The sequence below is a fragment of the Pelmatolapia mariae genome, linkage group LG12 (assembly GCF_036321145.2).
Source record: "Pelmatolapia mariae isolate MD_Pm_ZW linkage group LG12, Pm_UMD_F_2, whole genome shotgun sequence".
Lineage (NCBI taxonomy): Eukaryota > Metazoa > Chordata > Actinopteri > Cichliformes > Cichlidae > Pelmatolapia > Pelmatolapia mariae.
In genome coordinates, this window is record NC_086237.1 from 288,494 (window position 1) to 312,887 (window position 24,394).

The 24,394-nt window shown below is 41.3% G+C and overlaps 1 protein-coding gene across 2 annotated transcripts in view; it reads left to right on the plus strand.

The window, feature by feature from the left end:
* The first annotated feature begins 17,066 nt into the window (after positions 1 to 17,066).
* The window catches only part of LOC134638460 (spermatid perinuclear RNA-binding protein-like), a 106,789-nt gene continuing 99,461 nt past the window's right edge, over positions 17,067 to 24,394 (plus strand). For both annotated transcript variants that reach the window (XM_063489100.1, XM_063489101.1), the window contains exon 1: positions 17,067 to 17,321. The gene's annotated coding sequence lies outside the window, so the exon portion shown is untranslated. The remainder of the gene's footprint in view (positions 17,322 to 24,394) is intronic.

The following is a 24,394-nucleotide window of genomic DNA, read 5'->3' on the forward strand; positions in this document are numbered from 1 at the left end:
TATAATAACAGTGAAAAAAATGTATTAATGAACCTCAGTCTTCACCTGCACTCTCGTGTTAGTCATTACACATCTACACTAATTATTTCTGGTCAAAGGTGGAAAATAATGAATACCAAACAATGCAAATGAGTAAATAATTGATTTTCAGAAGCAAATAAAAAATAAATCATTGCTCTTGTGAAGCCTCACAGGCAGAGAGGTAGCAAAGGGCATCATTTTTCACTTTACAAATAAATTAAAATTCTCTACTGATCTTTGTGCTCATCAAAAGAAAACCAAATGCTAAATTTGCATTTGAATTGCCAAGATTATAAATGCCTTTTGTTTGCTTGCTATTAATAAACTAAGTTGTTCTTTTTCAAAGCGTGACTGCAGCAGACTGTGGGACTGATGTTGTGTAACAACCCACTCATGTATTCAGTAAAAACACCGGCTATTCACTAAAGTCATTCTGTAAAGCTGAGTGATCAGCCACAAATTGCTTTGCCCCACATAAACCCAGTTAAGAAGGAATTATGAGGTTTGCTTAATTAATTAGTTCTGTGATTTTATCCTCACATAAATCATAAGTAAAGACAAACACGAGGTGCTTAAGATAACAGCATTCAAAATTTATAATCCTTTATTGAAGATCCATCAAGTAATCGCCTAATGGGTGATCACAGTGCTGTGATGACTTTTGCGAACCACATGACCTCAAAACCTCAAGCATGTCATTCTGGTAGTCATAAATCAAACCTGCAAACTTTTTGGAGGTGTTTTCTTCCTCCTAACTGCTTCAGCTCAAATGTATCCTCTGTATTCTTTTATGTTTAGAACAGCTGTCCTGCTACGTGATCCAAATTCTGCTGACTATCAGTAAAATTAATACAAAAACAACCCCCTGACATTACCCGTTTAGATACCTTGATAAAATTGAGAGAGAATACATTTCATTGAAGCTGCTGGGGTGGCTGTGGCTAAGGAGGTAGAGCAGGTCATCTGCTAATCACAAAGTTGGTGGTTCCATCCCTGGTTCACTGTGCTGTCCTTGGGTAAGATGCTGAACCCCAAGTTGCTCCTGGTCGGATTTACAAATTAATGCACAGTTCAAATTCAACAAATGCACTGGTGATCTACTGAGAATGCTCTAATTGAAAACACAGCCGGTTCATTCCAATAATGACCAGCAGCATTCTCGCACCAGCAAACACAAACTAGTGGGACAAAAACAAGCAGACCAGATGAAGGACTGAGTAACACACTAAAAATAATATTGTGTAAGTGTAGATTTCTCGCTGGAAACAGCATGGCAATTCAGAACCATGAGAAGCAGCTGAAGGGGAATCAATACAAGGGAAAACTCTTGTGTGGGCCTCTATGTTGAGACAGCCGCAAAGCCATGAGCCAGAGGAGAGCTGGAGTGTGACAAACCATTCCACTATTATCTGTGTAGCAGCTGAATTATATGATGTGAAGAAGAATGTAAAATATTTTTTAACTGCAAGATTCTTAAGTTAATTACGTTTTTGTGCCATGTGTCTATCCATCGCCCTTTTTTCAGGCTGCAGGTATTTATTAAAGTCAATATTGCCCCTTTCATTTTATGATTAAGATGTTAATCTAAACCACTTGAGGTCTGCCAGTCACATTAATAGCTGCATTGCAGCAGACACTTTAATATGGTGTGCTCCAACAGAATATGCCTCAGCCTTGTAAGCATGCCATGTTACATTTAGTTAAATTCTGCCCTGTTTCATCTAAAAGAGAAAGAAAAAAACACTAACATTAACTGATGATCCTGATTTGTATTTACAGGGTTTTCTGCATTACTCTGTAGTTTCATGATTGCTAAGTCAGGCAAATTCACAAATAAGCAGATGCACAATTATTTTTGTCCTTGAGATCACTGTTGGGCGTGTGACTCTAGTCTGTCAGGATTTTTATGTTCCCTCTTCTTGCAGTAAAACCATTATCCCTCCTGTGATTTACTTTATGTGGAAGGTGATACTGTTATTATGCCTCTCAGCTGCTCACACCTGTACTTGCTTACAGACACCTCTACTGACTGGTGTAATCTCATGTGTGTATAAAACTGACTACAACAGTCTAATGTGAGTTAGTGTGTCTCAGTCTGTATACGTCCGCTAGTGCACTATGAGTACTACACTATGTTCAATATTTAAGGTATGGTTGGTATTCTGCTTGTAGTCTGTTTATATTTTGGTTCATTTTCTTGGTTTTGTATTACTCGGTTACCATCTTCTGTGATACCTTTCTGACTCCCCAGATGTGTCCCTATATCTGCCCAGTCTGTTTGTGTTCTGTCTATGTAGTGATCCATTTACCCATTTCGTTTTGTCAAGTTTCAGATTCCAGTTACTTCCTGTTTTATTTTGATAGTCTCTAATCCTGTCCTATTAGTTAGATTTAGTTCAGCTGTGCGGTTTTCCCCAGGTGTATCTACTTGTCCCTAATCCCCTCTTATGTACTTAAACCTTCAGTTTAGCCCACCTTGGGCTAAGTCTCTGTCACTTGGGCTTTTTTTGCTGCAGTTCTCTGCCAATGTCATCATGGTGGTAATCAGGCCCACTTTTTGCCCTCTAACCTTGTTTTTTCATCTGCCTCTCAATTGCCTGCTTCAAGTCTGACCTGCAAACCTGTTTACCTGGATCCCTGCTTCTCTGAGGAGTTTTGCAAACACCACCAGTCACCCGAACCTGATTATCTCAGTCAGTTCCTGCACCTGCAAAGAAAAGTACTTACCAGTTACTCACCTAGCTGTCCACTCTTTCTGACTCTCATCCACATACTTTAGATATTCACCTGCCTGCCAGTAACCCCTCCAGAGCTCCTGTTTCAGAAAAGAAACTGTTCTCAATAATTACAATATTTCATTGAACTCACCTGGGCTAGTCCTAACTTTCCTCCCTGTCTCCCCTCTCTGACAGGGATGCCAGGAATGCTTCGGTGTCCCACTGGGGAGCTGGAGGAGGTGGCTGTGGAGAGAGGGTCTGGTCATCTCCACTTAAACTGCTGACCCCACAACCCAGACCCAGATAAGTGGGAGAAAACAGATGGATGGACTTTTGTGACTGATCCTCTGTATAAAAGCTACAAATACAGTACATGCAATGCATAAATTACAGTAAGAAAAAGGTGTGCAGAACACAGATTTTATGTCTGTGAAGGTTCTCAGTCATCCAGGTCATCGTAGTCTAAGGAGCTTGGAAAGAAAAGCGTCTGGACTTCTTTAAGTCCAGACCCGAACCTCTTCAAGCAACTTAGAACACAGATTTTAAGACTCACCAAAACCTTTAACAAATCAATGAACAAAAGAGATCGTCAGCACAGAGGTAAATCTGAACGTATTTACACACAAAAATGACATAAAAATTCTATCATTATGTTAGTGAGGGCAGGAAGGCTCCTGGAAGGTTTGTAATTTGCATTTAGAAGTAGGAGGGGAAAAAAAACTTAACGCTACCCAAGATTAATAAGCACTGCAAAATGCCCCTGAAAATCAGATTAATAGCTCGACACTATTTAATTTCAGGCCAGAACTCAAACTCAAAAACTGATTAAATTCTGCAATTAAGTACGCTGGACCCGAACCTGTGAACACTCCCACCGGAGCTGTCTGCCACTGTGTTTCACTGCTTCAGCTTCAGAGAGCGCTGAATAAAAATCTGCTGCTTCTCGCTCGTCACGGGCTTTCTGAACATCAACTCGCTTGTCAAACAAAAGCTAAGCTCAGCATTTGTGATGGCTGAGTGATGTGTGCATCCAGAAAATGTCCATCTGGCAGTGGATTTCTCGTCCATGTGTTTGTCTCCAGAGAGTTACTGCAGCTGAGTAATTTAACTGGGAACAGCTACAATGCAGAAACTCAAAACACAAAACAAACACAAACATATTTTCAACAATATGAAGTTTACAAAACTTCATCTATTTAATTTCTCTGAGCATGCAGGTTCACTGTGTGCATTAGTTGCTGCTTTCCTCCAGAATGCACGCCTGTGAATGTGTCCTTTAGCTTGCACTGAACAAATCTGTAGGACTGCCTTATTTAATCTGTGCAATACTGTCAAAATAGAAGCATCCTGTCTCAGAGTGATGCTACAAAAAAAGTAATGCATTTGTTATTTGTACGCTGGACTGTTGTAATTTCTTATTACCATAAGTACTGACAGGGACTAGAAAGAGAGATTTTATGCATTTTAGCTTCCCTTAACTGGCTCCCTGTTGAATTATTCTGCTTACATACAACATCCGATGATAAGGACCTGTCTTATTTTAAAGCCCTATTAGTATTGTATCACGCCGACCGTGCACTTCGCTTTTAGACTGCAGGCTTACTCGTGGTTCCTTGAGTCTCTAAAAGTAAAATGGCAGAGCCTTCAGCCATAAGCTTCCTGGGCGCTCCCAGTTTGGGTGGAGGCAGACACTCTGTTTTTTTTGACAAAGCTTTTACTAAAGGCAGAGGTTCATAAAAACTAGTGATTAAATGCAGATTGGTGTATAAACATATAGTAAGTGAAAAGTGGTGAGAGAAGGAGAAACACGCAGTGAATCATGGGAATCCCCCAGCAACCTAAGTCTACTGTGGATTCAGGGTCAGCTGATCCAGCCCTATATGCCTATATTGTCAAAAAGCAGAGATTTAAGCCTAATCTTAAAAATAGAGACCGTGTGTGTTTCTGAATACATACTTGGAGCTGGTTTCACAGAAGAGGGGCCTGAAAGCTGAAGGCTCTGCCTCCCATTCTACTTTTAAATATCCTGGGAACCACAAGTAATCCAGCAGTCTGAGAGTGAAGTGCTCTATTAGAATTATGCAGTACTATGAGGCCTTTAAGATCATATGGTGCCTGATTGTTTGTTGTTTTTATCTGTCTGTGCTCCTTTTTTCTGTCTTTTTTCCCACCTCGTAGTTTTTCCTTCCCACTGTTGCCAAGAGCTGCTCAAAAAGGACCATCTGTCAACATCCTCTCTATAATATTGCAGGATCTTTACAATATAAATTACCTTGACATAACTGTTGTTGAGAATTTGCACCATATAAATAAAACCAAACTGAACTGAACTTCTTAAGTAGTCAGGGATCTCTTCCATATCGAATTCTCTTTTCACTGAAATCAAAGAAAGAGAGGACTTCTTTTTTTTTTTTTTGCACTGCTGCGGTGAATCTGAACATGGCCTAAAAAGTAGTCAGACTTTGCATAATGTAGCAGGAATGAAAGTCTAAATATCAGCGCTAGTGGCTCAAAAGTTTTCAGCTTACATAAATCCACAGGATTGTAATAAGTGTGAAACCAGAACAGCGATGCCAAGAGTGGAACAATCCAAACTTGTGCCTGTTTATATGAAAACAGGCTGTAGGGTTGCAGCAGTGAGGGAGGCTCTCTCACTCCACAGTCCACCTGCTGCTAAGTGACGCAGACAGGGCTGCCACACACACGCGCGCGGGCACACACACACGCTCACCCCTGTAACCCGGCACTTTGCTGATGCAGCAGTACAACAGCCAGTGTGTCTCTCCATCTAAACAGTGTTACTTGAGAGCGGTGCAACATGACAGATAAGCCTCGTCCTTCTCTCCACTTGAAGGGCTGAGACGACTGCTGATGCACACCGTTATAGATAGACGTGGGGGACCTGACGTCTGTGGCGTTAAACGCATACCAGATGGAGGGAGTCAGCTTTGTGCGTGTGCAAATGTGAGATTGTGTGTGTGTTTGTGTGAAAGAGACAGCTGACTTTAAATGTGAGAGAGAAAAAAAGAAATATCGTAGGAGAATGAGAGCAGAAAAAATAGCGCGAGTGTGTGTCTTTGCTGCAGCGTGAGAGATGCCAAACACAACAATGGTGCGCACACATCAGTTCAAACCACAGGAGCCTAAATGATCAGCTGTCACATGTCGTCTTCATCAGCCCCAACTTTCAGCTGAACCTGAGTTTGATTATTAATTAACAAGAACAGCCATCTAAGCATGGAAATTGCTGCAATTATTGTAATTTTCAACATGACATGGCATAAAGTCATCGAAATCAAATGCTCATTTGGATAATATGTGATGTATATTTGCACTCTGCACTTCTTAGTTTATTCATCTGCACGTTGGTGGTGACTCACCAGCAGGATTACTTTGTATTACCTGAATTGCCTGGGCTTCTGCTGCCAGAGAGCTTTTTTTGCCTTTACACCTGAGATTAGTCAAAAAAGTGAGATGCTCCACTCTGCTGGAGGATCTAGGAACCAAAATCACCTCTCAGCATAATAATAACAATAATAATATTAAAATATATACATTATTGACAATATATCAATATTTCATCTTTAAGTGTGTCAGGATATGATTGGCAACAACAGGCAGACATATCTGAATATATGGGCAGGACAGCTCGCCGTAGGGTTGGATGTGAGAGTCGAGAGTGTGGTTGTTTGTCTCTCTGTGTTTTCCCTGTGATGGACCACTGACCCATGTAGTGTAAAATTCACAAAGAGCCACACTAGAAAATGGGAATCGCATCAAGGTCCTGACATGTTAAGTTTACTGAGAGGCTTTAAAACAAAAGTTGCCTTCACACCGCCTCGTTTTCAGATTTGACTTGAGATGACTTACTGGTGCACCCCTCGTTCCAGTTCAGCGGCTTTGTGTTTCCTGTCTGTAACGCCATATAATTACAGGTATGTGAATTCAAACATCAAAATGATGTTTGGTCCAAGTTTAAATAGTTACGAAAATACAATAGTTGTTCGTATTCACAGATATAAGTTGTCACATTTTTAAGGAATCTGAAGCAATATGAGGGCTTGATAAAACCTTCCTCCAAGAACAAGTGGAAAAAGTGAACCAGATTAAAACAGCACTTAATGATTTGATATTACTGCAGCAGATTTAGAGGAAAGAAAACAAAGTATATTGAATTAATCTGTATTCATGTGGCAAAAAATATCACAGCCAAATTAGAAACGAGAACAGTATGACAGAATTAACTGTCAATAATCCAGTAATTTAAAAAAATAAGGAGGTGCATTATAAAACCAGCTGGTTAGCACATCTGTACAATTAAGTGACTTGTCATACATGCTGATGTGAAAGTGCAGCTGGTACCTGCAGCTGTTTCACTTGCCAAACACACATGGTGGAAACTGGCAGTTTTCTCCTGGTGATCAGAATAATCGCTGTGAAGGATTTCATCACTAAAGTGTTAAAGGAGTTATTAAAAATTTGTTCAGACTACAAACTCATCTCCATCAGACATGTTGGCAAATGTGATTAACAACAGAAAATTCATTTGTGACGATGAGAAATCAGAGTAATTATGTATTCACTTGCTGCCACTACTTCTGTTTGCACGTATCTGACACACAGATCGTGGCTGATCTCAGGGCAGTCAAAGCAGAGCCAGGAGTAGCTTATCTAACATGCTGGTCTCCTGTCAGCCTCCCATCAAAGACCAGAGGGTTATCCACAATATGCAAACAACCAGAAAAACCATACGCTTCAGAGCTTGACAAGCTGAAGCTTTGCAAGTGGAGCAAAGACACACCCATGAATCATTGTTGGCTCAAAGTCGAGCTAAATCCAGAAACAATAATCAGCTGCAGCTTCAAGACGACAGTGATTTACACGATGGATGGAAATAGGCAACATGAGATCCTTTAGAGGACAGACGACTGTTAGAAATGTAGGGAGAGAGGACACTTTTACTTTGTTGGGCTTTAATTTATGTCTGTTTTTAGATGTCTCTGGGGAAGTATTGCTTGCATTGGATGGATGGATGGATGGATGGATGGATGGATGGATGGATGGATGGATATCTATAGAGAGAGATCTATGTAGATATATACAGTTTAAGTGCTTGCATGGACATGCTCTATATTATCTCTCAGGTCTTTGACAATGAGGAGGTTAGTAATAGGGAAAGAGGTCACTTTCTTTTATGGAGCAAAACACATAAAAATGTGTGTGTGTGTGTGGGGGGGGGGGGGGGGTGGGGGGTATCATGAAATCTACCGGCCTGTCGCTTCAACTGGACTGAAATCATCAGCAGACCTCAGTTTGTGTGTATCACTACAAACTAGACATCCCTTCTGAGAGAAAGCAAGGCTGTTAGAATAGAATAGAATAGAATAGACAAGGAAAGCAAAGTGCAAGTTATATACTGGTGGAGTTGTGAATTTACATATCATAGATACAATGCCATGTCCAGATTGCAGAAAGCAGCTGTCAGTACTGCCCTTATCTGACAGTGCAATCAAAAGAAGAACTCGTGCCAACTCAGATGAGCTGTTTTGTGCAGATGATTATTGTGGTGTACCTTGAAATTTTAGTCCTTTGGTGCAAAAAAAGTTTGAAAACCACGGGTAAAGCTTTTTTCAGACATGGGATCATCGCTGGTTTCATCCAGTGGTTAAAGTGACATCATTCAGACATGAGTCACTTCTCTGTTAATGTTCCTCACAGCTTCATTCTAATAACACTACCTTGTGTTATTTGTTACTTTATTTAAATTAAGTCACATGTAAATTTGAGCTGGCACAGGTCTTTGTTGGTCAGAGTGGTTGGAAGTGCAGCAAAATCTGCCCAGATGTTGTGAAACAACCTGGAATTTTTGACATACTGCTTTTAACATGCTCTGTATCTGGGTCAAACTAAATCTTCTTTTGGCATGCTAATATGGTAACTGGAACACATCCTCCATGTGCCCTGTTGGCCACACCCCCACAACGATGACATGACTAGCAAGCCTTGTCATAAATATTCTTCCACATAAACAAAAAGAAAAGCCAGGTCTTTTGAGGTAAAAGGAGATTTAAGATTTAAAAAAAATAAAATAAGCAGAGAACCTGGAGTGTATGTTTGAATGCCGACATGCTCACAGAACATGTGGTTTCCCTTCTTCCTCTTTAATTTACAGAGACATGTAATAGTTGCATTGCTTGAAAATGAAACTTTAACAGTCTTCACACCTTTGCTGTGAATCTTCACACAAATCCCACTGTCCCTCTCTTGTATTTAAATGAGCCCCACATAACAGGATTCAGCAGGAAAAAAGAAGCGTTCTTGAATTTCATCAGTTACAGGACAAAGACTGTCCTCGTGTCCCTGAAACAAACATTTCATGGTACGTGCAGCCATTTGTAACAGTGCACAGGTTCTCTGAGGTCAGCGAGGGGAAAAAAGCAAAGATCATCATGCACAAAATCCAGACTGTCCTTGTTTAGGTGAAGTGGGAAAGCACCTCCTTTGCCTCCTTAGCACATCAATTTATTTTTTGTATTTATTTATTTTATTTATTTATTTTTGTAGTAGTAATAGTATAAGTAGTGTATTCATCTGCAGATATCCAGGTATCATACGTTGAAAGGCAGCATACACCCAGGAAAGCTTTTGAGTCCATCACAGTGCAAAAACAGCGAGCCAGACAACCACACACTCACATCCACACTTAAGGCCAATTTAGATTCAACAGTTAACCTGAAAGGCCCATGTGGTCATTTCTATGGGGAAAACTAACATGGCTGATCGCTCCTTCTGCCAGGCACTAATGAAAAGTAGAAAAGGGGTGAAGGAGAACATGCATCGGTGCACCTGACAACCAGGTTCAAATACAGAACCCTTTCTTGGTTTTTTTGAAGGATATGATCTAATAGCACTTCCTACCGGTATGCAATTTACAGCCTTTTGGTGACTTCAGTATTTTATTGGCACAATTGTGAGTACTGTTGTCTGTCTGGTTGTACTAATTACTGTTGTTTCTGTGGTGTTTGCTGTATGCACCGTAATCCATCTCTCACTTACTTGTAGCCTACAGTATACTCTATATATAGAAGAATAGCAACAAAGTTGAGTTTATCGCCATCTCTGCTGCAGCACAATAACTTATGTTTAAAAGAGATTTAAAAATACTTTAACACAAGCAGAGGTGTATTTAGAAGATCAGTTTAAACAGAAAGCCAGATAGTTAAGTCAAATAAAATCAAGGTTAGGTTAAAGTAAAGTGCAAAACAGGGCAAATAGGTGAATGTTAACATAAATAAATTAAATGAAGGAATAAAAGCAATAGAAGATTAAAACGTGAGTGTGCAAGCTTCTTCAGGTTGTTTTACAAGTAGATGGTCCTGATGCCAAAACCGCAGTCACCTTTAGATCTAAGGTACACTCGCACTGTCTTCACTTTAAAACTACAAATACACCCAGTGTCCATGAGGCTGATGTGTTTTATAATCCCTCAGTAGAAACCCAGTTTAAATCTGAAAAGTGAGAGTTAGTGTTTTAGTCCAGACCAGCTGTGGAGAATAATCATGCAGGCACTCATATTTACCTCTTAGCATGACTTAAAAATCAAGTGAAAACACATTTCAGATAGGCTCACATTCCTTTTGTGATTTCAACCTTCACGTGTGGGTGTCTTCACATCGCCATGACTTTGTTTGGCAATGTTGGTTCTAGAATTGCTCTCATGCCATGTTTGACTGGCAGCGCCGATGGTTTCTGCTCTGCTAATCTCTTTTTGCTGTTCTTGTTCATCACTTGTATTATTTTCAATGTACAACCAAGCCTTTACTTGCATAAATGCATGCAAGCCTATTGCCCAGACACTCACCTAGACCTAACAAACAAAAACAGGGTTTTGATGGTTTTATGTCTTGATACAGCCTCTGCCACCACATCAGATCAATTGCTCTGGGCTCCTTTGATCAGCTCCATCACCTAGCGGGGGTGGGGGGGTCATAGTTTGGTCCCACCTTTACTGTTGTGATTGGTGTGGGGGTAGGGACAGGCTTAGGGCGTCGGGGGGTTCCCCAGGAGCATCTTCCTTGGGGGGCTCAACCCGGGGTAGCGGTCATGGCCAATTAAGGGCTCTGTTGGCTCTTAGGTGACGGTTTCCTCGTGGCTGCGTGCAGCGGGGCTAGGGGAGGGTCTGTGCTGACGGACGTGGGTTACTGACCTGGTAGCCTGGCTGCCCCTGGGTGGGTCCGGGACGGGCGTGAGGTTCTGGGGGCGCTCCGTCTCTGGGCTGGGGCCCTGGCCGGGCCTCGGGGGCTCGGGTCCTGGTTGGTGTGTTGCTGGGGTTGTGGGCGGGTGGGTGTATGGGGGCCCAGTCCTGGCGCAGGGCGCCGCCAGTGCATCGAGCCACCTGGGGGACTCTTCAACTGGTGGGGGAGGTTGTCACATCTTGCAGGAGCTTTCCTCTCCTCAGGAATTCTCTCTGCAGGAGGGGGAGATATAGGAGAGGTGGAGGAAGATCTCAGCCTGGGCGTCTATTGTCTTGTGTAGTCTGGAAGATGAGTGGATGATGGGGTGGGTGCAGTTTTCTCTGTAGTGGGGTCGGGTGGGCTGTCCCGGGCTCTGTGGGGCCGGGCGGCGCTGCTGCACTGGGCCCTGGTCCGGATGGGCCTGGGCCCCCTTTCCCTGGCGGGTTGCAGAGCATGGGGGTGCCTACTGGGGTCAGCGGGGGAGCTGGCCCCAGGGAGGGGTCACTTGCCCCTCCCTTTCTTCCCTCCCCATCTCCAGCTACCTCCCTCTTCCCGCTCCACCACAATCACCCACACATGCAGGGCCTTGGGGTAGGGGTGTGTCACCAGGGTGCAGAGGAGACATCCCCCCCCTCTGTCCCCTTCTGGCTGCCTCTGCCTCAATTTTATCTCACAACTTAGACATTCACATTACTCACACTCTCATAACACATACATATAGGATCTTGGGGGTGGGCTCACAACACGGACTCCAAATTACCATCAGGGTGTACACCTCACCCCTGGCGTCGTTGCCCACCTCTCAATTTTAAATACACGTAGACATTGAGGGCTATCAGGAGGGGCTATGCGCTTACCTGCTGCTCTCTGGCAGGTAGCTCCATGCCCTCCTGGGTTTTAATTGCACCTTAGAACACATATACATCAACACTACATATGAGCGGGTAGAGGGAGGTTTGGAGTCCTCCTACACCCCCGGTCTCTGCGGCCTGCTGGAGCGGGGGGGCTAGGAGGAGGAGTTGGCCGTCCGACTGGGGTCTGGTGTGTGGGGCCTCCCTGCTGCTGCGGAGTCGGGGCAGTCTGCTTCTCCCCACTGCAGGGAAAAGGGTAACACCACCTGGGTCTGGGTGCAGTTTCCCCCTCCAGGGGCAAGGGTACCTAGACCCGGTTCTTAGAGTACGCTTGGGGAGTGTGATTGTGTGTACAGCGTCTCTTTATGTCTGTCTCCACGTTGGTTGAGTGTGGAGTAATTGCCTATGAGAGCATGAGGGTGGGAATGGATGTTTGTATTTGAGTGTGCCTGTATGTCTGTGTCTATATGTCAGGTTGTGTATCAGACGCCACCTCTCTGGGGACATCTCAGGCCCTCCAAGGTTTGGAGGCCTATCTCCCCCCACCACTTCCCCTGCCGGTGGCAGACGCCCTCAGACATCGATGCGTTGGTGGTTCTTTGTGTCCGGGGGTGGGCGTCCGGGTACACACCGGCTCACTCCTTGGTGGCTGCTTATCGGGGCCTGGAACCTGGGGCTCGCTCGGGCCACTTCGGGGGTGGGGTGCCCTCGGCCTCTCGGCCTGGGGCTCGGTCACTCAGGCACAGCTGGCTGCCGGCGGAGCTCACGGGCACGTCACTGCAACCCCCCCTGGCTTCTGTTCCGCGGCTGCTGAGTGACCCCTCATCTGGGACTCTCCTCAGCTCTTTCTGGGACAGTGGCGCGGCTGCCCCTCTGTTGGTCTTCCTTGGTCTCTTGTGTTCTGGGGGCCTCTGGATGTCTGGAGTTTTGATCTCCTCCATACCTGCTTCATGCCCTGGAGGATGGGACTGTGGCCCCCCACACCCTCTAGCAGATCATTACATTAAGGAACCTTTTAAATACAAGCGCGCTCATGCTCACAGGTGTACACACAGGTGATCACACACACAAACTACACCCTTTTTGGCTCCTACCTCAAAGCACACTGTGCGCTGTCGATCTTACGTGCTGCACAATAATGTTTAATATTAAGTATGTAGTGTTATATTCCCATATATCATTGTGATGTTGTTTATTCTATTACTCTCGTTTTCTTCTGCTTGTTTTCTTTTTTCTTTCTCAACAGGTGATCCAGGTGATCGATATATGTATTTTTTGTCTGCTTATTTTGTTGGTTTTTGTTTTTTGCCCTTTATCCCCGTCCCTCTTCTCCGCTGTTTTTTTTGTTTTGTTTTGTTTTTTCCCCCCTCTTTCTTTCTCCCTTTTCTTTTCCCCTGTCCCGTATCTAGCAAGTAAAAAAAAATAAATAAAATAAAATAAACAATAAAAGGTAAATCAAATGGACCATTACGGCAAGGCTGGGATGGTCCATTTGGTAAAGTAAATCCGTTGGGCATCTTTCTTCGCCTTTAGACAATAATTCTGATGGCAAAAGAACCAAACGGGACAGGTTTAAAAGAAAAAAAAAAAAAAAAAAAATCAAGTGAAAACACATTTCAGATAGGCTCACATTCCTTTTGTGATTTCAACCTTCACGTGTGGGTGTCTTCACATCGCCATGACTTTGTTTGGCAATGTTGGTTCTAGAATTGCTCTCATGCCATGTTTGACTGGCAGCGCCGATGGTTTCTGCTCTGCTAATCTCTTTTTGCTGTTCTTGTTCATCACTTGTATTATTTTCAATGTACAACCAAGCCTTTACTTGCATAAATGCATGCAAGCCTATTGCCCAGACACTCACCTAGACCTAACAAACAAAAACAGGGTTTTGATGGTTTTATGTGGATGTGATCTTAGTTCTCAGCCATGACACAGCAAGAAGGGCCCCAGAGAAGAGAAGAGGTAAAACTAGGATACGAATTCTGCAATGCAGCCTGAGGCCAGACCCAGATGGGTTTTGAAAGATTACAGTAAAATCTTAAAATTCACTCTGAAATGAACAAAAAGTTAGGAACTGGGTGAGGCGATGATGCCACCTCACCCACTTCCGACCAACAGCCAAGTTATTCCCTTCAGAGGGAGTCTGAGTAAAGAGACTGTCTTTTCCTTTATGGTAGTGTGTGAATGTATTTATGAATGGGTGAATGACTGAATGTAGTGTAAAGCGCTTTGTAGTCCTTAGTGACTAAGTAAAGCGCTATACAAATACAGGCCATTTACCATTTTTTTTTAGAATGGAGGGAATTATGGAAGTCAAGGCTCCAGAAAATAAGAGGCTCAACTGAACGAATGCTTTATTTAATGCCACTAATTTTGTAGTACATGTTATAAATTGGATGTGTTTTTAAATTTTGAATTCATGTCTTTGAAAGCTGGTTGTCAGTTGGTGGGCATATGAACTGTACAGCTGTGTCACATTTTCTGTGCATAATTCAGCAGCAAAGTGATTCACACTAACTGGTAAGTGCACTGAGTGACTTTGTTGTGGGCTGAAGTCAAATTAGCTTTGAGAATATCGCGTTACAACCAGCCAGACTAGAGGTGCACGCCGACCGCCGCAGAGGTCTGAGTGGTTGTTTTGCAGCAGCCTGCTATTGACTGCGCACAGCTTAAGAGTAAACAGTGCACCAAAGCACGGTGTACAATGTCACGGCAGTTTTCAAATTAGAGGCTGCAGATGGAACATTTAAACAGTTGAATGGGAGGGCTTGCATGCACAGTAAGAATAGCTATGGACGATCATCCATTAATCTTCACCCAGCAGAGGCTAGCCTCCTGATGTAGCTACATTAAAGTTGTAATTTTGAGCTCTATTTTTAGTACAGCTGTGCCCAGAGAGTCCCTGAAAGTCCTTGGCTTGTGTTATCTAATCTGCAGGGAACTTACCTCCCCCTCAGCCTTTACACCTCAGCCTGAGTAAGCTGCACATCTCACAGAAAATCTTATCAACACTGCATCTAAAATGCAGAAAAGTACAGATTTACAAGCACAGTTTGCTTTGCTATATAGTGTATAGCACATTTAAGCCCAACAGTAGAAGCTCTTTTAGGCTCAAATTAAACCCGTATAGCCGAGTGAAAATCATTAAAATGCGTGCATGGTTTGTTGCAAATGGACAGAAGTTGCAGCACATAGATACAGAATCTGACTCAATCTAAATACCTGTGAACCCGAAGCATAACTGATGTATGAACTATGCCAAGGTGCTGCAGATGGCACACCAGCATCTTCCATAGCAGCTGTGTGAACGAGTGAATGAGAAACACACTTTAAATAACTTTGTAGAAGCACAAAGGTTAAATAAGCATAATGCATCTACCAACCATTGTGTCTGTGTTATAAATGAAATTGAGTTGGATGAAGAAAAGAAAAAAACACACACAAATAAACTGTAATCTGGAATATAAATCAGATGGAATATTCAGTGTTCCCAGAGCACTGAATTTTCTAATATCAATAATCTTTATTATTCACCATTCATTACCAGCCATCAATAATGAGCAATAAAACAGCTTTTAGTTTTAGTACTAATTTCTAAAGTATCATCCATGGAATCAGATATTTTTCTGTGTATTACTGACTGAGAGTGAAACTGTAAAGAAGCTTTAGCTGTTGTAGCCTAGACATACACAACAAAGCACATAAATATAGACTGCCTGAGCATCATGCTGATTAGACACATTCAGGTTTTCCTAAATTTAAGAGTTAATAGAGACCAAGTGTGTGAGAAATTGATATGTTTAATCTGATTCATTTTAGATTATCTCAGAATATTTTAAGTTATACCTTTCTTTTCCAAGAGTCTGGATTAACCACCAGGCACCTATTGAAACTCAATAAAAGGCTAGATTTTAGGGAAAAATAAATGGTATTTTAAAATATTTTATATGCTATATCAAATATATGATAGTCATGGTAACTGGTGGGTGCAGACTTACAGTATCTCTCTGATAGAATAGCATTAGCTTTTATGCAGTTTTCTGTGTGTTCAAAACTTGAGAAAAACTCCAAACTGAATTATAGATGAAAAACAACTTGCAAAAATAAGCAAATTTCTGACTTAATTTTAATCCTGTTCCATTCTTTCAGTAGCATTTTTCCACTCAAAAGGTCCTTAAAGGATACAAAAGAAAATTCTACAGGAACCAGTCCCTGAGGACTTTATCAGAAGGGACCTGGTGGGTTGTATGCTATAGGATCTTAACCTATATAATTTTAATATATTTAATCATCTTATAATTTCTACAGGATCATGGAGGAATTTAGTGTGCATCTCATTCTGCCAGGTTATCCCTTGGGATTAAGTGGAATAGGTGTTGAAAAAGGGGACGTTTTGTCTTTTAAGTGTGTGACAAAGATAATTAAAGAATTAGTGTAATTATTTTTAAAAAGAAACAAGCCCACATTCTCACATGTTTTTACATTTTGGAAAGATATAAGTACAGAATTTTAAATGTGCACCTTTAACAGATTTAATGCTACCCCCTTTTATTTCAATTCTGACTTTTCATTCTAGAGGTTAAAGGTTATGAAATTCTGTGGGTTAAAATCCGCTTGTTAAAAATGACTTAAGATTCTATTAGAAAATATAAGATTGGTCCCAAAACCAAACAAACTCTTGTATTAAAATGTGAGCAAATACTTGTTTCTTTTGCCCACCATTGCTGTTTTTTTTTTCCATTTGACATTTTTGTTCTGTTGACAGCCCAAAAGAAAAGTCACGTATCCTTCTCTCTACATTTTTCTTCTCTTTATTGTTTAAATTCCAGGGAAATATACAGAATGCAAGAGCCTATATGTCAGCTCTGCAGGTTAAAATGTTATATGGGGAAAAAAACAGATTTTTATGTCAAAACCTTTGTTTCTTTTGTTTTGTTTTGCTATTTAAAAACTTTTTTAATGGGGGACTGCAGCTTTTATATTGCCTGGTCCTATTCATCTGAAAATGTAAGACTGCTTCCAGAGGCAGAAAAGGACAGAGTGTAAGGATATTGCTTGAATTCTTGAATGTCACTAATTTTGAAAGCTGTACTGTACTCTAAAGATAGTGTGACCAGGGCACAAACCCCATTTATAGAGACAAACTGGACTGCAACTGCTCATTAGACGATCTCTGTTTTTGCAGTAGCGATCGTCGTGCGCATGCGCGGCGTCAGTCTCCGCTCTCTCTCCCTGCGCTGAGCGCTGACAGGCAGCAGGCTGGCCGGAGACCGTTGGTGCTGCTGCCGTTGTTGTTGTTGCTGCTTCCGCCGCCACCGGTTTCACTCCACGTTGTGAGCTTCCGTCCGGATACAAAGTGACGCCGGAGCGGGACTTAAATTCAGTTAAAGGACAGAAACAACAGCAGCAAAGTGTTTTCGGAGGCTTTGGACTCGCTGACCGGCTGAGCTTTCTCCTCTCACGTCCTCCTCCCGGTCGTCCGCGGACAGTGGTTTGAGGTAAGTGTCCGCTTTTTGTGACAGTTTTTGGGATGAGCGGTCGGCTGCTGCCCTGCAGGTGCGTGGTTTAACTTCAGACCGGCTTTAGCTCAGCTTCAGGACTCCGTGTTTTGTTTGAACGTGTTTGAACCAACTGCTCGTTCACGAGACGGACAGTTTAACGGGAAGTTTTCCTCGCGCGTGGAGACCCGCGAACCGTCCTGAATGTGGCTTTTAAGAGAAAACAAACTGTCAGCACTCCTCTACAGGGTATAAACCCTCTCCTGCAGGTAGTGTATGTACTACCTGCTAGTACATGCCAAATGAAGTTTTCGCTGGCGTTCATTTGTGGCTCTGACCAGCGCAGAAAGAGCACCTGTTTGTTGGAGTATTTGAGGAGGACAGGTAGGCCCGCATAGCGCAGATGCACCTACACCCTGCATGATTTATCACACATTACCCTGCAGGTTTCCACTGAACAGCATCAGTACTTTGCAGCCTTGTTAATGCTGCATGTTTAGTCTGCTGCACTGCCTCATAGTAATGCTGTAAATATCAGGCACTCCATCTGCTAAAGGCTGAAATATGGATCTTTTGGACAAACAGCCTTAATATTCATGCTACTCTCAGAGGCGTGCCCGGGGGGGGGGGCATTGGGTGGTACTGAGCCTTCTTAGAATATAGTGTAACAAACAAAAAAAACCCACATCAACAGGACAAACTAGGAGGTTTTCAGGTGCGCATTTATTTACCACCCACATCAGAGGAGAAAACCTTTGCTTTCCATTGAATGTGCTTCCTTGTCAGGAGAACAGACTGTTACATACATGCTGTAGCTGTGCAGTGTCACCATGGGGCAGTATCAGAAATGTGTGGACCAGGTCTGTGGGCTACTCAAGCTTGTGTTTATGTGGTTGCTGTGTCTTTGTAGCTATTGCTGCTCAGTGCATGACTGTTTCTCAGTGCCGAAGTACACAAGTTTGTACTTGTGTACTTTGCTAGTACTTTGTTCATGCAGGAGTCTGAGCTTCCAGAGGACAGGTGGAATGGCAGTGTATTTGATCACATGACACCTCACCTCAGCTCAGCCCATCTCATCTCCATGTTCTTATATCCATCCATCCATCCATCCATCCATCCATCCTCTTCCGCGTATCCTTTTTTTTGGGGGGGGGGGGGGGGCTGGAGCCTATTCCCCCCACCTCGGCTATGTTTTTACTCCCATTCCCCCTTAATTTCACTGATTAATATTTACGGAGAAATTACCCATGATACGCTTAATTACTAGATTTCTTTGAAGAAGAACAATAAGCATAAAAAAGCCATCAAGGTGAAATAATATAGAAAGATTTAGAAAATAGCTTAATTTAGAAAGATTGCAGTAAACATTTGTTGTTGGCTGTAGCTCAGGAGGTGAAGCAGGTCATCTACTAATCGCATGGTTGGTGGTTTGATCCCTGGTTACTCCAAGTTGGCGTGCCAAATATCCTTGGGTAGGATGCTAACCCAAAGTTGCTTTCCGATGCATCCATTGGAATGTGAATGTGTGTGAATGTTAGATAGAAAGCACTCACTCAGAAAAAGCATAGAAGAAAGTGTGAATGGGTGAATGAGGTGACTGTTCTTTAGATCTTAAAACAAGACTAATATGATAGTAGTCAGCATCTCTAGATTTAAAATGTAATTTATATGGCACATGTATGCACACGTTACTGAAATGGGAAGTGGACTGGTTGTCAAAGGAGTTAGCAAAGAAAAGCGTCTGGACTTCTTAAGGTTGCTTGAAGACGTTTCACCTCTCATCCGAGAAGGTGGTTGTTCTACTCTGAGCACTCAGAGCAACCTCACTGCTTTTAGTCTCCATGATTATTATTAGTTATCCATAGATTCATAGATCTGTTTCACGCTGTTTATTGAACAAAGACAAACTGTTCAGATGCTAGAATGATTTCATTTTTATTCTAGTAGACTCCCACAACTTACAACAGACAGCTGGCGTTTAGAATAGCGTTGAGTAAATATTAAAAACATAATTTGATCATTTATGGTTTATCGTTTCATAACTTGACATCTGTCCCCATGAACAGCATAAACATGCTGGTCCAGATGTTTCTGCTTCCAGAGAAACGGCTCATACTTTCCTCCTGGATTAAAATATTTTTAATGTTCGTTTTAATTCAGGATAAGCTGTTACAATAAGTACAGCACATTTCTACATTAGGGAACAAACCAATTTTCCAGAAACAAGTAAAACACTGAAATAAACCAAACATCAACAGTTAGAAATCATATGAGTGAATTATATCTAGTGTTTAACTTTCACTGAGTGGCGAAAGGGTTTTGAAAATGATGTGCCAGGACTCAGGTGTTTTCCGCCAGGTATAATCAGCCTTGAATGAGTGGTCAGCTGACAGCTAGTGGGGCAGCTGGCTGTTAGACCAGCAGAAATGGACATCTACAAAAACATCGGAGCACTTTTGCAAGCAGGCAATGTCTTGCTGATAAATCAAACAGATATTTGAAGTTTACAAATCTGCATTCATGCCTAAAAACATTTTAAAAGTTTGTTTAATTCATCAAAGACAGTAATATTTTAAATTTTACTTACAGTTTTGGCCGCTGTCCTCCACTATTGCCGCTTTTGAGTTTCAGATGAAATGCATTCTGGGGTACTTGGCTGCACCAAGCACACACAAGTCATGATTAATGTACCTTCGATAGAGTGGGCGGAGCAAGAACACATCTGGGCATTTTCAGCAATTTTGAATTGGAACTGGACTGGGGTTGCTACTTATTACATTTGATAAGTACACAAGTACACACATGTGTGCATATTGAGAAACAGCCCATACAGAAAAATAAGATTTGTTCTAGGAGTGTGTGAAAGGCTTCTTCTTGTTCCATCTTTTCACAATAAAAGTTCTTGTCATACACTGTGTGACTGGGCTGTGCCATTTGATGTCATCCATGTATAATCTTTGGGAGTGATTTAAAAGTGGAATATTTCACAATATCATTGCTAAAGCAATGCCATGTGTTTACATGTCCAAGTGCACACAACAACAAGACAAGCCCCAGCAAGACTCAGAGCTGGAGGCAAATCTCAGCCTCTGATAAAGATTTAGTACCTTCAGCAAAATCCACCAAAGCACAGTGCTTTGGAAAATATTCAAAAAAATGTTCCGCAGCCCAAAAGTAAACAATATGATGGAAATTACTGATGTGGTTACATGGTGGAAAAGCAGTGATTTAAGCAGCTGGTTAAAAAGACTTGAACGAAAATAAAACATCCAAGGTAAAAAACAAAAAACATTCTGTTTTATTTTGTGAAAGTGTTTTGGAGCGCTTCTCAAGTTATAAAGTTAAATTACTCTAGTTGTTGTTAGTATTACAGTTATTTTATACTTTTACATAAAATTTCCTGGGAAACATTCCTAATACTACCAGCAGTTTGGTCTATAAAATGACAAAGTGGCCTGTCCAACTAGGGCTGGGCCATATCATACCATTCACGGTAATACCGGTATAATGTTGGGCAACGATAAGAAAATGAAATATCGCGATAGAATATGGGTAAAACGCGCATGCGCAGTGCCTTTGTTTTCATATGCACATGGCGACGACGGAGAATGAGAAGGGCGAAAGCGGATCGTTGAATGAAACGGATGAATCAGAATTGGTTTGTAAAAATGCTGCAACTTCACTGGTGTGGAACTGGTTTAGCTTTCATCCGTCAGATACACAACAAAGCACTATTTTTGGTAGAGCATACTAGCGGGCCGTCGATATTACCGTGTTTTTTGGAAAATACGGCACACTTAAAATCAATCCTTTGATTTTTCTGAAAATCGACAGTGCCCCTTATAATCCCGTGTGCCTTATGTATGAATTCTGGTTGTGTTTACTGACCTCGAAACGATTTTATGTCGTACACTGCGCTCGAAAATCTGTCAAATGTTTTAGTACGACTTTGCTAAGCTACGAACCCGCACCGCTTGATGGATTTTCGGAGCATTACGGCTATTGTAGGGAGGAGCCTCGCGGAGTGATACGTACTGTGCTTCAACATAATATTACTGTATTGTGTGTGTATAACCTCTTTTTAAGTTTTGTGGATATTATACATGGTTATGCTGAGGATATGTCGGCCAATTTCCACTGGAAATGCCTTTTGGTTAAACTGTCAGCAAGGATTTGCATTTGCACTGTTAAATTTTTTATATAACTTTAATGCACATAAAAAACAGCTGCTTGTTTAAGTGAAAATACACTGATATTTTTTTTTTTACACTAATAAAGTTGTGGAGTTGTAAAGTAGTTTGTCTAGTGTCAATTATATCGTCAATTATATCGTTATTGCAAATTTTCAAATGTATATCGTGATAAATATTTTTGGTCATATCGCCCTGCTCTGTCCAACCCAAGCATACAATGTACTATAGTGAGTTTTAAGGTTTGAATAGAGCTGGGCGATAGAACGATAACGATATGTATTGCGAAATAACTTTCTCGATAGAAAAATTTAACTATTGCGATAGGCCTCATCTCTCTTGTCCTCTTAAAAAAAAAGAAAAAAAGAACAGCCAATCCAAATTAAGTAGCGCAGAGCCTAACCAATCACAGCCGCAGCGTCACGTCACGTGACTTGTTACGTACAGCACAAGTGCCAAGGCGCACATGTGTATTTGTTTTTGCAGCCGGGGCGCCCGGGTAATGAAGGAAATGAGTTTGCCGACTAGAGAAAAATCAACTGAGAGCGTGAGCGAAGGTTACCGAAGAAAAAAACGATGATGGTTCCAATTCCGGAGAGATTGTCGAACGGAAGGGCCATAGAAGTTCCGTAGTGTGAAGGTATTTCGGCTATTTCAAGTCTGACAAAAAACAGAGTAGCGCGCACTGTAAATTGTGCCGAAAGCAAGTCTGGAAATACAATAAACCGGTGCATGCTCAATCTCTGACTGAAAGCGCTAATTCGTCATTCGGCTTTTGTCAGACTAAAGTCACTGTTAAAACTGTTTGAAAAGCTAAGCTATACAACAAGGAGAGATTGAGAATTTCCTTTTAGTTCTCAGTTTATTTGATATTGACAAAAGTTAGTCAATTTTGTCTGTTCTTCTGTAAAATGAACTAAGATTTATTTTTAGAATTAAAATTTTGTTTCTAAGTGGAATTGACAATTTAGTAGTCTGTTTTGTTTGTTCTATTTTGAAACTTAAACGCTTTAGCGGCTGCCTTTTGTGTAGTTTGCAATATTTGCCTTTATTTATCTGAAACTGAAGTCTGATGTTCCTTAAGTACATCTACCCTGTTAAACTTATTATGGGAAATAAATATTTAAATCAAAACAAGCTGCTGATTATTTCACATTTTACTTGTGAGCAACGGCACATTTAAATCTTACAAATATAGTTATTTGGCTTATATCGTGATATATATCGTTATCGCCTGAAATGAAAAACACATATCGTGATATGAAAAAATCTTATATCGCCCAGCTCTAGGTTTGAATAAAATATATGTAGGCAATGTGAAGATACATGGACATAAAATAAATCACCATAGTCCTGCTGCCATAAGAGTAAAAGCAACAAAGATCTTTCTCGTCTCAAAGGACTGATAATAATAAGTCAAATAATTTCATCATGGTTGTTGAGAATAAAGGCTCAGAGCTCTGCAGCCACTGCAGCTGTAATGAGGATGTTCAGGTTACAAGGAGAAGGACGGGGTGAGACTACATCAGCTGTGTAATCATTGCCATTGCTTTGTGGTCATTTGAACACACCCTGGACCATGTTTGTTTAATGAGGAAAAGATTTGACATGCGGAAAAAAGTTTATGTAGCCATTGTTTTTGAAAGGTCTCAGTTAGGGAACTTTAGTTTGTTTACATTTTATTTAAAACTGATTTAAAAAAAAATCATTAAAACCACAGGCATTCCTCAGAGAAAATGTCCTCATTTTTTGGAAATCTGATGTGTCACGTTCACATGCAAAATGAGAATTTTTCCTATTCAGACATTAATATTAATATGTACAATGTACCATTCATGCCTTGTAAATAATTCATTGTGTGTGTTAAATTGTGCCAGGCATCTTATAACTGTTTAATTATTAATTGGAGGATTAATTCATCGTACTATAAATAGCTGCAACTGTGATTGTTGGTGTGTAAAACTGGTTGACGTGCCCGGCGTTGTTAGCGAACCTTGCCATTAGTTATCCGAGCGTTTACTAATGTTTCTTTCTTTACATCTGCCAAGGTATTTTTCCCTCCATTACTTTTTTCCCCATTTAGAAGTTTTTGTTCTATTCACGACCTGAAAAACCATCAAAAAACTCACATTTCTTCTGTCCGCTTTCTGCTGGTCTTTGTTGGCATTTTCATCTTTTTAACTTCTGGGAAAAAAATTATTTATAGGTGGAAATAATACAACTTCTGTGTGTGTGTGTGTGTGTGTGTGTGTGTGTGTGTGTGTGTGTGTGTGTCAGTTTAAGGGTAAAGCTGGTTCAATTTTGTAAATGCTTTATAAATGTGCATATTCACTTCTTTGTAAAACTTACCAAAACAATCCATGTCCAGCCTGCTGGTGTCCATGCAAAATATTCTTGTAACTACACAAACAGTTGAGGTCAGTTTTCTCCAGAGATTGATTGTGCCAAATTGACATAGATGACTGATATACTACAGCTGAAGTGCTGAATAAGCAGATGATGCCAGTCGCTGGTTCTTAAAAATTGAGACTCGAGTTCTTTTGTGACACACACTGCACGGCTATCTGCTGACTCCAAACACTGGCTCAGTCTAAGATCATCATCAAAAAAACAACAGATACCAGTTTTGGGAGTATCCTTTGAATCTGCAAGGTTCACCATCAGTAGAGTTCTCAGACTCTCAGAGTTCTCAGAAGCTTTTGACAAAAGACATTTCACACAAAAAAGAATTGAATAAGGATTTGGATTTACCATGGCAGTAGTTGAAGTTTTGTGACATTCAGGTGTGAAATTCATTTTAGTTTATTGGCTGCATACACGCAATTGGATATCAAGTAGGCTGAGCTGGCCAAACCTTTGGATAACAACTTTAATCTTTTTTTG